The 12,983-nt window shown below is 48.0% G+C and overlaps 1 protein-coding gene across 9 annotated transcripts in view; it reads left to right on the top strand.

The window, feature by feature from the left end:
* The window catches only part of SCML4 (Scm polycomb group protein like 4), a 111,998-nt gene that overhangs the window by 27,615 nt on the left and 71,400 nt on the right, over positions 1–12,983 (top strand). Inside the window, exons 1-2 of one of the 9 annotated variants that reach the window (XR_014147881.1) lie at positions 8,783–8,904; positions 9,009–9,121. The exons of 7 other annotated variants lie outside the window; for them this stretch is intronic. The gene's annotated coding sequence lies outside the window, so the exon portion shown is untranslated. Of the gene's footprint in view, positions 1–7,069; positions 9,122–12,983 lie in introns of those variants that run through there. One more of the 9 variants, XR_014147873.1, reaches the window with a different exon arrangement.

Genomic DNA, 12,983 nt, shown 5'->3' with positions numbered 1-12,983 from the left:
TAGAGAGTGAGCAGGCAAGCCATGGACTGGAGAAGAAGTTTTGTAGTGTATATATTTAACAAAGGAACTGGATGAAGAATAAATAAAGAACTTCTATAGCTCAATCATAAAAAAGGTTAACAACCCAATAATAAATATTTGGGCAAAGGACTTGAACAGGCACTTTAAACAGAAGATACGAGAATGGCCAATATACACATAAAAAGTTGCTCAACATCTTTACTCATCTAGGAAATGCAAATTAAATTCCACCTGGTAGAACAGCTAAAATGAAAGACTGACAGCACCAATGTTGGTGAGGATCTGGCCCCTTCTGTGCTGCTGGTGCCGTGAAGATGGTGCAACCACCGGGAAATTGTTTGGCAGTTCCTTACAAAGTTAGACAGGAACCTATCCTATGACCCAACAATTCCACTCCTAGGGGTTTACTCCAGAAAATGAAAACACGTCCACAAAGGGCTCAATACCTGGATGTCCCTAGCAGATTTATTCAAAATAGCTTACAACTGGAAACAATCCAAATGGCGGTCAACAGGTGAATGGATGAACAGACTGTGGTGCAGTTATCCAATGGAATACTACTCAACAATAAAAAGAAATAAACTTCTGGTATATGCAAAAATAGGTTTATAAACTAATGAAGCCAGCTGAAAAAGAGTACAAATTGTATGATTCCGTTATATGAAGCTCAAGAACAGAGAAAACTAATGTGTGGTGATAGAAATCAAAACAGTGGTTGTCTTTGAGGGAGTGGGGTTGACTGGAAAGAGGCATAAAGAAATTTTCTAGGGTGATGAAAATAATCTATATTTGATAAGCATATGAGTTACATTAGTGTATACATTTATCAAAGCTCATTTAACTATACCCATAAGACCTGTGCATTTCACTGTATGTAAATTATACCTCAATTGAAAAAAATATTTTTATTTGGAAAATGTAAATTTAAATGGAAAATTTATTTGCACAAATTAGCCTGGGGATAAAAGAGTAATATTACAAGAAGGGTTATCACATTTTCTTCATCTTCCTAGAGGATATAGGAAGAAAAATGCCTTTATTTTATTATTACTTTTTGAAGTTTTACTTATTTTTATTTGAGAGAGAGAGCACGCACATGCATGCAAGCTGGGAGAGGGGCAAAGGGAGAGGGAGAGAGACTCCTCAAGCAGACTCCCCGCTGAGCGGGGAGCCTGACAGCAGGCTCCATCCACAGACCCAGAGATCATGACCTGAGCCAAAACCAAGAGTCTGATGCTTAAACAACTGAGCCACCGAGGTGCCCTGCAAAATGCCTTTAAATGACAGCAAAAGACTTCTGTAGAAATTCATATTTGAGTTAACACACCACCATAGCAGATAAGGTAAAAGATAGCATTCTCCCTAATCGAAAGGTTGATACAGGTGTGCCTGGGTGGCTCAGTCGGTTAAGCGTCTGCCTTCAGCTCAGGTCATGATCTCAGGGTCCTGGGATCGAGCCTTGCGTTGGGCTCCCTGCTCATCGGGGAGCCTGCTTCTCCTTCTCCCTCTGCCCCCTGGCTTGTGTTCTCTCTCTCGCTCACTCTCTTTCTCTCAAATACATAAGTAAATTTTTTAAAAAAATGAAAGGTTGATGCATACTACTTATATTGGGTTGAATAGCATCCCCCCAAAGTTCATGTCCATCTGGAACTCCAGAATGTGACTTTATTTGGAATTAGGATTTTTGCACATGTATTTAGTTAAGATGAGGTCGTCCTGGATTAGGGTGGGCCCTAAATCCAATGACTAGAGTCATTATGAGGAGGCCATGTAGAGATACAGAGACCACAGAGAGGGATGAAGGCCATGTGACAATGGAGGAAGAGTTTGGGGAGATGTTGGACTGCTAGCTAGGGAATGCCAAGGATTTCTGGCAACCACCAGAACCTAGAAAGAGGCATGCAACAGATTCTCAGATTCTCCCTCGTGGCCCCAAGAAGGAATCAACCTTGCTTGAAATCTTGACTTCAGACCTCTAGCCTCCTGAACCGTACGAGAATAAATTTCTGTTGTTCTAATCTACCATGTTTGTGGTAATTAATTATGATAGCACTAGAAAGTGAATATACTACTCATTAAGTTATCAAAGAATAAAGTTTTAAGTATTCAGCAATCTGGTGTATACTCAAGTAGACTCTAATCAATAAATTAAAAATATGCTCTGAAAAATATATGCTTTTTTTTTAGTATACATTCAGATAACACACAACTGAGATAAGTGTATATATTCTTTGGCTACTTCATATTGTCGTTTTCTAATGGAACAATAAATCCTGAAGATCTGTCCCTGTTAGCACACAGAGAGAAGGCTGAATGTGCCCCTCTTATTTAAATTCTTGGCTCAGGATGAGAAAGCTCTACCCAGGGGATGGGGATGGCCGGGCACCGTCTAGGAGGCTGCCCTCCTAGGATAGGGTTATCCTGCTTCTGCCTTGGAATAATCGGTCTCTTCTCCAGGCCAAATGTCCTCCATTATTTCAACAGCTCCAAAAAGGAAAGTCTCCATCTGCTGCACTCTCCCCCCTTTTGGAGGCAATATTTCCTTTAATTCTTGCCCCAAAGATAAGTGTAAAACTCCGATGCTCTACAGATAACAGGATTGTTGTTTCCCTCGGTCTGGACACTACTCGATCTATATTCCCATGAGTTTCTTGCTAAAATAGGCCACCCCATAGTCTAAATAAGACTCTTTATTAATGAAAATTCCTAGATCTTTTTCACACAGGAAACCTTTCCCGTCAAATCTCTCCTGTACATCTGTGCACAAGGTGTTAGCTATTTATCTTTTTAAACTTCCATTTGCCTGATTTGGTTCATCCAATGAAAACATTTTGAACCTCAATGCTGTAATCTGTGGCATTCGCTGTCCCTCCTAGACTCGTGTCATCTGCTTATTCGCTAGTCCTGTCTTCTGAATCTTCAGCCACATCACCAGGGAGAATGTAACGGAAACTAGAGACCTGTGGTGTACCATTAGAGAGGACCAGCAGATTGGTGCTATATCATTAGTCATGCAACTTGGAACCTTGCTTATGATTTTCCCCCAAAGTATTATGCTTCTGCTCCTATGAACTGTTTGATCCATGAAATAATCTTGGGAGATTGTGTCAAATACTTTGTGGTAACCAACACAGACCATGGTGATGGCATTCCTGTGATTTCCAGCCGAATTTCCACGCCCTCTCACAAGTACACCTAGCTAGGGTAAGCCTTAAACGTAAGGGGAATTTGTTCTCAGAAAGCCAATGTTCCGGTATTAGTGATGACCACTTGCTTTCATAAAAGTGCATTAATTTCCACATCCAGAATCCCAGTCTGTTTCGAAAATTGGGATAAAATATGCCCCTCCGTTCCTCTAGTGCTTCTCTCCCGTCCATGATTCTTTGAAATTTCCAACCGCAGCTCTGAGACCCTCCGTGTAAACTCCTACACTCAGGGGATGTTTTGTCTGAGCCTGAAGAGATCTGAGCTCATTGAAGTGAAGTGCAGCTTGTCGATATCCCTGCCTCTCCTCTCTGTCCTGTGTTTGTGGCTTCCAGTTTGAGATCCTTTGCTTTTCGGTGCTAAACACATAGAAACAAATAGTTACTGCCACTTGTGAACTCTCCAGTCTATTTTGAGCAGTGGGTTAATTCTGTCCTTGTTCTTCTTGCTTCGAAAAAGAAAAATTAACCCAACGACACCTTCTTGCATTCTTTAGTGCTTTTCGTGACTGTCAGCCCCTTCTGTGTTTTAACTTCTGCTGAGACTTTTCTTCCTGCCTCCTCCACTTAAGTATGAAAGGTTTGTCCTAGATTAGGCATGCCTGTTGGCTGCAGGCGTTTTTCTGTTTGCATGCTTGTCCCGATGCCCCTTTGTATCTCCAGGGCCTGGCACAAATGCCTTGCACCTAGTAAGTGCTCAATAAATATTCATATATACGGATTTTCAAAAGGTAAACTTTGAAAGCTAATTAAGAATTGATTTAACTGTCGTTACATGGCCATAGGAGGCCTTTGGAGAGGGGAGAGGGTTTGGAAAATTATGCTGACTGTTAACCCACTGGAGAGAAGCAGGACAGAAGATTGGTTAGTTTTTCCTTTTCTGACCTTTCCTTTAGCAACCAAGAAGTGGAAGACCACAAGGGCATTGTTGTAATACACCCCTCCCTCCCTTTCTATCAATCAAAGCGTATTTATTGGGGATTCGCTGTGTGCAAGGCCGCAAGAGGTCACAGAAGCTTTTACCCAGCCCTGATACAGCGCTAATAACCTCATCCACTTGTCTCAGGGTGTGGTCAGCTTTTAGAATGCAGCATCTCCCAGCCAGGAAAAAAAGCCTTGGGAGATGACACTCCTCGGGTCTCAGCAGCTAACATCTTGCTAACCCCAAGAGACAGGCTGGGCTGGCCCTAGCGTTGTGGCCTCTGACAAGACATGGAGCCCTTATGAGCTGTCATCCGTGGAGATCTGACAGACTCGTCATCTGTGTTATGGGGGTACCCAATAATACTCGCCTTAAAGGCTTGTAGTGAGTAAGAATCTAACAAAATAATGTCTGCATGCACATGTGCTTTATTAGCTCATTTGTTTATTCATCTACTCTTTGTTGCCTTGTTGGTCCTGTCAGCAGGGCCCTGTGCCTAACTGGGTCCACCAGAGACAGCACCGGAAGCAAGGGGTGCAGGTGCGAGGCAAGTAGCCCACGCGGGCTGGAGCGACTGGGAAGCCTGTGTGTCCAAGGGTGGGGTGCTCCGGTGTGGTGTGGGAGAAGGGGTTGCCCCAGGAAGACCTGAAAGGTAAACTTGGCTGTTTTGCCATGGGCTGGTAGAGGCTCTGTCTTTGTGGTCATTGCCCAGCCCTCCTTGTCTGGACTGCATGTGCTGTGTCAACTTTACCCTCTCGGGTGACCTTCGAGTGTCACCAGGCTCAGAGCTATCCCAGGGGTGGGGTGGGGTGGGGGAACTGAGACCGAGAAGCTGTGTGTTGACAGCACAGACATGGAGGACTCCCCTGGAAGGGGACCTGTGGGCATGCGCATGCCCATGGATGTGGTGGGGGGCTGCACATGGGGAAGGGTTGGAAGAAAGGAGACGCAGTGACCTATACGCTCTGCTTCCCTTCCCTCCTCCTGGGAGTGTCTGCGGAAGGGATCATTCTGGGCTCAACTTCACGTCCCCAGTGGGCTCTGCACAGGGCCTGGCACACAGTAGGTGCCCAGAAAATATTTGTCAAATGAGACAGGTGGGAAGAGTCCATTTCCGGCCAGCGGTTCCCTTTTGAGGGCCCAAGACGTTGCTTTTGGGCCCTGGTCTTGGAGTGCCATGAGGCCCGTGGGGGCCACCAGGGGACGCTGGTCAGAGAAGCAGCGACCTGCCTGCCGTGTCCATGACGGGATGACGCTGGGACCACGCTTCCCAGGATAACTGAGAAGACTTTGTGATCCTTGGTGGTCAGCAGCCAACTAGGGCTGCAGTTCGTTGTCCTTCCTTTAGGTGAGACAAAAACCATCTGGGGCGAGCTTGCCGGCACTGCTTGTTCCAGCCCTGGCGAGAGTTGACACTCCTAATGTTTGAAGCCCCTGGGATTTTTCTTTGTGAAATGAAGAGGGGGAGCGAGCCAGGGCGCAGGGCCTGCGTGTGCAGGTGACGCGTGGTGACCCACACCGCCTCTCAGCCTCCCGGCTTTCTCGAGAGCCGTGGAACCTCCCAATGCCAGGCTGTCATCCACAGCTGCACCCCCACGAGGGGGGTTCTAATCTAGATGGGAGACAGGACTCTAGGACGCCCCGCAGGAAGCGATGAGGAGCCTGGCGTTCTCTGGATGCATTTGGGTGGACTTCTTCAGCGTGGTAGATACAAATGAGGGCTCTTGTTGTGTGCTGTCTTTGGGGTCCCTGCAAGCAAGTTGGTTGGGAAACAGAGTTCCTATTGACAATCTCTTCTTCGCAGAGGGAACAAAAGGAAAGAATTATTTGTCTGGCAACAGCGGTAATTTATGTCACGTGGGGCTTTGCAGATTACGATGGATTCTCACGGCCATTTTCTCATCAGATCCTCACGGCAGCCTGGTGGTTGGTGTGATTCTGGTGAGGTCCTGGTGTCCCCATTTGCCAGGTCAGGACACTGAGGCCCAAGTGTCACACAGCTGCTCTACTTCCTTCCCATGGTGACTCAAAGCCGGCTCTCCTCATCCCTGCTTGCTGGCTCTGACCACCTCTCCCCTCACTGACCCCTCAACCTCAGGAGCCTGGTCCTTCCTACTGGGGAAGCAAGGCTCTCAGTTACCAAACATGGAGGAATAAAACCAGTTTCAAGATAATCTGCACTTGCTCTTGCCTTTCATGTCGAAAAGGCATCTCTCTTTGACTTGCACAAGAGGTGAGGGTTTTAGTTCTTGGGTTGTTTTCATATTTGTTCTCTGCTGACCACTGTACCTTGCATACCTGGGTCCAAAGTGTGCAATGTTCTTAGACAGTGGGTTCTTCGAGGGCAAACACCAAGTCGCTACACTCATTCCATAGCACTAACCCTGTGTCTTAGGCACTTCAAAGTTTTGCAGAGAGTATCCCAATGGAGATATTATAGCATGTTTCTATGCTTCATTCAGTATGAACAACCACGTGCCTGGAAATCTGTGTGAAAATGTTTGTGTTGGAAAGGTGACTGCCTCAAGAAGCCTTGGGCAATTCACAAATCCCCAAGGCTGGTGAATGGATTCCCATTCCCTAAGGCACTGACTCGGAGAGTTGTGATTTGTGCTGTTTGAATCTTACTGTTTTATTGTTAAAGCTTGACGAATTTTTCTTAGCAAAGTATTTGAAAAGAATCTAAGTCTACTGTTGGTTTACATTACAGAAAATCATCTCAAAAAGAGAGTTGGCTTTGTAGATAAAGACCGAACTAGAAACAACCAAAACCCCAAACCACCAGTGCTTTCTCAAAACTAAGTGTAAAGTATAAATAGAGAACAAAACAGGAAATAGTGGTTTGCAAAAAAAAAAAAAAAGAAAGAAAGAAAGAAAGAAATACTTGTAGCTGCCCTAAAAAGTGCCTTTCCTTCCACTGTAGGACGTGAGCTCGGAGAAAGCCGCTGGTCCCAGCTCCTAGTAGAGACGAGCATCTTCCAGCAAGTGCTGCCCTACTCTACCTGCGACTACTCTTTAACAAGCCTTTAGAAATACTTGGGTATATGCCGCAGGTGCTGATTCAATAAATGTTCTCTTGTCTCCATCCAGTCATCGTGGCCTCAGCAAGTTGATTGGGTTGTCTTAACCACCTAGCTTTCACTTAGTATCAGTGCCTCCTCTCTATGTCCTAGAAGACGTGGAGGTGTGGCTTGAAGGGTCAGGTTTCCCTCCTGCCCCCTAACCAGCCCCATTGCTGGGCTCCTTACATGCTACCCAGGGCTGACCCTGGGAGGCAGTTGGAGGGATTTGTGCAAGGAGCCCTGGGGTGGAATCTGAGTTCTGCTCACTAATGGGCCATCTCTGGGCCTCAGAGCCTCCTCTGTACACCAAGGGCAGTAATGCTTATCTCACAGAGTTGTTGGGAAAATTAATAGAGATGAAGTAGATGAAGGCCCCTCTTGGCAGCATGTGGTGTCCTACGGTCTTGCTGGAGTGGCCTTGTTGGAAAGCAGCTCTCGGGCTGAGCCTGGTGGAGGCAAGTGCCCTGGGCTGGATCCTGATGTGCCTCAGTGCTGGGGAATGAGAGGATCTGGGAAGAGGGTTTGGGTTGCTTATCATTCATTCATTCATTCATCATTTATTTGAGAAACATGTGTTAAGTCCCTAAGATGTGCCAGACGCTGAAACAGGCGGACTACATTGATCAAGACGTAGCGTGTCCTTCAAGGTGCTCGAGTATATTGGGAGACACAGACAAGTATACAAAGAAGTGGAATGACATGTTGCAGGTGCTATGGTAGACATTGTGCAGTCACGGTCACAGAGGAGGATGTAGAACAGAAACATTCTGTCCAGGCAGAGTGGTGGGGAGGGACCCTTTGGGAAGTCACCTCCGTGAGGCACACAAGTCTCTGAAGGTGACTCTTTCCACCTAGCTAAGGGGAAAGGCTTCACGTTTCAGGCAGAAGCTGATGCTTTTTGAAGAGAGGCTAGAGATAGGGCTCTCTCGAAAAGCTGAGCAGAGATCAGGTAACACTACTTTCCTGACTCCAGCCTTAGAGAAAACCAGGAGTGGAGGCACCAAAATAGAGGGGTCTGAGGAGAACCTTTGTGACTGACTTACCTTGAGTTCTCCTTCCTTCTACCTCTCATTCAGATAGGAAGCAGGCCACTTTCATGATCACATTCAAGCCCCTGAAAGCCTTCTGGAATGGGGTAGATAACGGGGGTAATCTCCAGCGGCTGCACACTGGGCAGCCCTTCAGCTTGGATGTCCTCTAGGGTCAGTGGCAAAGGGGGAGGCGGGTGCACAATTCCCCAGGGAGTGCCAGGCTGCAAGAACCTGGTGAGGGTGGGGAGCCGGCAGGCCCCAAGCTCTGGCTTTCACTTCGTCACCCTGTGGCGCCGAGAACCTCAGCCCCACAGGACCCCTTCTCTCTGAACCTGGGCTCTTCGGTCCTCATCGTGAGGACACGCATTGCTTCAGAGCTGTCCTCCTGGCAGATCACGTACAGCTGTCTCTTCTCCCCTTCTAAGTGGTAAGCTTCTCAGAGCAGGAGGGGAACGCAGAGGGCTGGCTCCTCCATGGTGCCTCGGAGACTGCACGTCTCCACATAGGCCATGCAGGCAAGGCTTGACCGCAGCTGATCGAAGTCTTGGAAGAACCCCTGTGAATCCAGGAAGAATCCCTCCCAGAGCAGGACAGCACGGGAGGCCCGTGAGGAGCCGCTTCCAGACCACCTGCCACTCACCTCCCCGGCTGCCCAGGAGGCTGTTGTAGGACAATTTCTCATTGCCTCCCGGGTGCTGATGAGCTGTGGGGCTTTCACTTGGCTCTCCTTCAGGGTGCAGCTGGAGACTCTAAGACTGCTTTTCTGCAGGCTGGTGGCTCCTCAGCAGCACGTGCCACGCCTCTCAGAATGCAGTCATCTGGCGCCTTTTGTGGGACGAGGGACACCGGGGAATTGGTACTCCTCTTGCTTTTGCTGTCTATGTAAGTAAGAAACTGTCTGAATTGAACAAAGGCTTGTTGGCTCTTCACTGATTGAATCCGTCGGTTGTGCTCAACAGGGAGGTTAGAGATCTAAACCTGCACCGAGGCCCAGAGAGGCTGAGTGGCTCGTCTCCATCGCTCAGCTGATTAGGAGCAGAGCCAGGACTGGGGGCCAGGCTTCTAAGTCTGGAGTCATTTCCACGAGCACCTAATACTATGCTTTATGTACTGTGAACACCCGCTGAAGTGGTTGCGAATCTGATCAGTCAAGTCTTCGGGGTTATTTGGTGTTGTGGTGTCCAGTGCAAATGCGCACAACGACGGCCACGTGATGAAGGCCACACCCATGTGTCTGAGCCCTGGCCCCTCCCCCATCCTCCATGCTGGTACAGCAGGCCCCGCTGATCAGTGTCTGCAGATGACAGGGCCACGCTCTCTCTTCTCTAGAGTAAGAGGTTATAGATTGAGTTTATTGGTTTGTTTTTCTATTTTTGAATACACACCAGATACAAAAGGTGGAAACCAGTGTGCAGAGAAAAGTCCCTTTCCCTCTCCAGTCCCTAGACCCCAGCCCTCGCACACCCCCACCTCCGAGAGATGCCTGCTACCGTCTTTAAACTTTTCCAGAGATACCTTATGCATGTAGATGCATATATTCCTGCCTATGTGTGTGTATTTATGTGTCTTCCCAGCTACCATGTAAGAGCATGCTCTACATGCGACTGTGTAAACGTCAACCTTTCCCTTGAAGAGCATTTGCTCTCATTTTATATAGCCACGATTCTGCTGACCACAGCAATGGCAGAGAGCATCCTCTCTCCTGCCTCCCCCCACGTTCTTCTCACAACCCATGGGTCTGCATGTAGGCATGGCCCCACGTGTGGCCACAGGTAGACAGACTCCATCCTTTGAGAGAGCAGAAAAGATAGGCAATTCTCAAAGGAGGCTTTTTTACAAAGTTCCCATTCTGTCGGGTCATTAACTGATCTGACTATAGGGCAGGCAGATGCCATCCTTTTCCACATATGTCTGTCGGGCTCTAACTAGGAAATCTCTTTCGTATTTAAGACACTGAGTATTTAATGCAGGGAAATGGTGATGAAAGAGCCAAAACAGGAGACTGGACAATTAACTATAGTCTCTGTGGGTGTCACCACCCCTAGGCTGGAGGGACAGAGGGACGGGGTGGTGCTGCAGAAGGCAAACCAGGTTACCACGGGGAAGAAGTTTCTGGCAGAGACTCAGCGAAGCAAAGTGAGAGGGTGTTAGGTTCCCTGGCTTCACCCATGCCAACCACCACCTTTCAAACTCAGACAAGCACCTCCCTTTGGGCAATCCAGCCAGCAGCCAGCTGTCACAGCAGCCTTGGAAAACTGCTTGGGGGGTCAGCTCCTGTCACACAGAGAATTGCAGGGGCAGGGTGAGGGATGGAGCTGAGGAAACAGGCCCAGGGCCAGCCCCCCGGAGCTCCAGAGTGCTGTCTTCTGGAGGGACAGCACCTGAAGGGGGGGCCCTGTCAGTGTGGGGGTCTTGATTAAAGGAAAGACACAGGCACCTGAAACAAAGAGGTGGTGACTAGTCCCTCCTGGGCCTGGCACCTGCTTCCCCGTGCTCTCCGACACTCACCTTCTGAGGAGCCGCCCCAGGCCCGTGGGCCCAGATGGCGGTGCGGGAGTTAAAAGCAGCCCCTCTCTTCTCCTGCCCGCTGAGGGGTCAGGTGGGTCCCAGAAAATAGGTAGATTCGGGCTCCAGCTGAGCAGCTACCCTGCCAGTGAATTGTTCACACCTCTGGTGTGCCTATCTCTCATGTTTCAAATGTTCCAAAGTTTTTCCAAATCCTGCAGATTGGAATGGTGTTTTCCCCACTTCCCTGGGCCTATTCTCTGCTCTTGCTTGATGCATCTTTCCTCCCGCCCCTTAAATATGCGAATCTTGGCTCTCCGTCACCCTGGCAGCTGCACCCTTCGTGGGTGCAGCGAAGGTTTCAGTGTGACGGAGAGGAGGGGCTTTTGTAAGTTCAGCCAAGGGTGGAATGGATTTGATGGACTTTTAGAGTCTGCCTTCACCGCAGATGGCTGCTTACAGGAGGCAGGAAGCCCCCCTCCTCACCACACCCCACCACCCCACAACCCCCACCCCCGGACCTTACCCAACAGCAGAGTTGGGAGACACCGATGTCCTGAAGTCTCCTTCTATGTGCGAGGCACATCTAGAAGCTTCTTTTCCGGGCCTTGAGGGAACAAGTCCGCACATTACAGCTACTCTGAAGATATTTAACAGACTCATCACCTTTGAACATTCTGCTGAACCTGCTTTCTACCTGGTTATTTTGTCGGACAACTGGGACTTACCAGTCCCTTTTGTTCCTGGGTCAGTTCCCATTTTTCCAGGACAAGTTGGCTTATTTACAGTTTCTTTGTACTCACCCTCGTCTATTTCAACAGGTAGAGAAAAGGGTGTATCAGTATGTAATTAACGAAATAAAATACCTATGGCTAAACTCTCCCACGTTTTAAAAAAAACAACAAAAATTAATTATATATTATTCTATTTACCTTTCTATTGCAGTAAAATGATTGCAGCTAGAGTTTGGTGCACTTTATCTTAGGTTTCTGAATATCACAAAGAACTCATACCTTTTCACAAAGAGTTACTTCATCGTATTACCATGGCTGTTGTCATTGTTGTTATTGATTCATAAATTGGTATAACTTGCTTCTTTGTCTTCTTAGCACCATCACTGATACTCTTAAAATCATCGTTGTTCTGATAATAATAAGATGTTTCAAGCTAATCCTAACTTTTCTCTGTCCCCAAGATATAGAATTGGCTATCTTTAAGGAGTTTTGGTTTTATTTAAAGTGGAGAATAGTATCAGAAAGCAAAATGTGAGTGCTGGGAGTGAGTACACATGGACATTGGCTTTGGCTTTTTTGGCCCAATTTTTGTGTCAGAATTGAGGAAAAGGTGTATTAAGGAGTTCCTTTTCGGGGCGCCTGGGTGGCTCAGTCAGTTACGCGTCTGCCTTCGGCTCAGGTCATGATCCCGGGGTCCTGGGATCGAGCCCCGCATGGGGCTCCCTGCTCCGTGGGGAGCCTGCTTGTGCATGCTCTCTCTCTGTGTCAAATAAATAGCATTAAAAAAAAAAAACGTTCCCTTTCTCCATTTAACAGGTTATAGGGACAGTAGTCCCTCTTATGGTATGAAGGTTTCACTGACCATCAAAGTGTTCTAGTATATTGATCTATTTCCATCCAAAATTTAAAAATATGAGAGCACACCTCTGACCCCAGCTGTGGACTGTTAGCTGAGGTCTGAGGGTAGACTGGCCTCGGTGGTGAATGATTCTGCCGCAGGTGTCCGGTGCACGGTGTGGGCTCGGTATTGTACTAGGAGCTGTGAAGAGCAGAGCGACATGTGAAGCACGGCCCCTAGCCCCCCGGCATGCGCAGAGCTCATTTGTGTGCAGGAAACCATGGGCAAACGGTAGAAGGTGTCGTCACCTTGGTGCCCGCTGCAGCTAGTGGTGCAGGCGGTGGGTGGCCCAGGCGACGAGAGCAGTAAGAGGTCGCTGTGGGGAGAAGGAAAGGTCTCTGAAGCAGGAGCGGATGGGCCACCTTGGAGAATGGCTGAATTTTAGACAGATGCCGAGGCACATCCTTCTCCCTGGAAACGACCTCACACACACCCCTAGGCTGCCTGCGAAGCCGTGGGGATGAGGGTGTGTACAAGGCTGCAGGCCACACCAGCTTACGGTGAATTCAATATGGTACCTCAGAATGAGAGAAAATAGGATTGTGGTCATACTTTTGAAACGACAGAAAGAGCATCACACCGAGGATAGGAACCCATGCCGTACAGT

This window comes from Leptonychotes weddellii, chromosome 8, assembly GCF_054177405.1.
Source record: "Leptonychotes weddellii isolate Sample4059 chromosome 8, ASM5417740v2, whole genome shotgun sequence".
In the NCBI taxonomy this organism is placed as follows: domain Eukaryota; kingdom Metazoa; phylum Chordata; class Mammalia; order Carnivora; family Phocidae; genus Leptonychotes; species Leptonychotes weddellii.
This window is presented reverse-complemented; position numbering and strand designations above follow the sequence as displayed.